This window comes from Prosopis cineraria, unplaced genomic scaffold, assembly GCF_029017545.1.
Source record: "Prosopis cineraria cultivar Desert tree isolate PC_DT_omini unplaced genomic scaffold, ASM2901754v1 PC2, whole genome shotgun sequence".
Lineage (NCBI taxonomy): Eukaryota > Viridiplantae > Streptophyta > Magnoliopsida > Fabales > Fabaceae > Prosopis > Prosopis cineraria.
In genome coordinates this window covers 28,199,777-28,201,060 of record NW_026555333.1, presented here as the reverse complement: position 1 = coordinate 28,201,060, position 1,284 = coordinate 28,199,777, and the positions used below count along the sequence as shown (strand labels likewise).

The window sequence follows — 1,284 nt, the reverse complement described above, 5'->3', positions numbered from 1 at the left end:
CTGATAGAAAATTCACAAGTTCACTGTCTCCAGAGAGCCTACTGTGCGAATTCCAGAATTGCCAAAGCTTCTTGATTGAGCATTTCTAACTCTCTTTCTACTTGTTTGGTGTTATTTTTTTTTCATTTTGTTGCTATTGAGTTTAATAAAAAAAATAAAAAAAATTATTTCTCTTGCTTTTGTGTGTTTTGAATTGTTTCATGTTGATTTGCATTTTAGTTTAGTTTGTTCTTTGTTCTTAATTTTCTTGAGCTTGATTAGTGCATGACCCGAAGAAAACATACCTCTTTTGTTGAATTAGATCCAGAAATTGAAAGAACTATTTCTAGATTGAGAAGATCACAACCTATTCTTGATTCTCATTTGGTTTGTAATTCAACAATGGAAGGTATCTTAGGACATGAGCATGTGCATAATGAGGGCCATGGGAATGGGAATGAGAATTTGCATGATGATGGCCATGTTAATAATGAATTTGAAGGCTTGCATAACCCTAGAGAGGAGAGGAGCATTAGGCAATTAACTCAACCTAATTGGCATGATAATCCTTATGGCTTATATGTTCCTCCTACTAATGTTCAATTTGAAATTAAATCCTCCTTGATTAATGCATTGCCTAAATTTCATGGGTTACCAGGAGAGGATTGTCATAGGTTTTTGCATACTTTCCTATTGGTTTGTGATACTATGAAGCCTATGCATGTAAATGTTGATGATGTTCAAGCTAAGGCTTTTGTATTTTCTCTTGAAGGTTTAGCAAAGGAGTGGTATTTCAACTACCCTTCTTATGTGAAAGTGAGCACATGGGCCGAGCTAAGAAGACTCTTCTTAGATAAATTCTTTCCAAATTCCAAGGTCACCAATTTGAGAAAGCAAATCTATGGGGTCCAACAAGGAGAGGATGAGAGTCTCTATGAGTATTGGACTAGATTCCAAGGCCTTTTGGCTAAATGCCCACACCATCAAATTTCTAGTGAGAATTTAGTCCAATATTTCTATGAGGGCTTGATTCCAAGAGACAAAGTTAACATTGATGCCGCTAGTGGTGGATGCTTGATTGACCTCACTTCCTTAAAGGCTTGGGAACTAATTGACAAGATGGCTTCAAGTGGTGCTCAATACTCTACAAGGGAAAAGAGAAATGTGAATATGGTAGGTTCCTCAGTTCTTAATGATTCATATGTGGACTTGCTAGCTGCCAAGATTGGGAGAATGTTGGCTCCACAAATATCTCAAGTGAGCAATGTAAGTACTTCTCAAGCACTTGTCCCTTATTCTTGTACT

At 36.7% G+C, this 1,284-nt stretch overlaps 1 non-coding gene across 1 annotated transcript; it reads right to left on the bottom strand.

The window, feature by feature from the left end:
- Window positions 1-861: 861 nt before the first annotated feature.
- On the bottom strand, window positions 862-968 carry LOC129304296 (small nucleolar RNA R71). The gene has a single exon (XR_008591662.1). It is a non-coding gene; the product is annotated as a small nucleolar RNA R71 (small nucleolar RNA).
- Window positions 969-1,284: the final 316 nt, after the last annotated feature.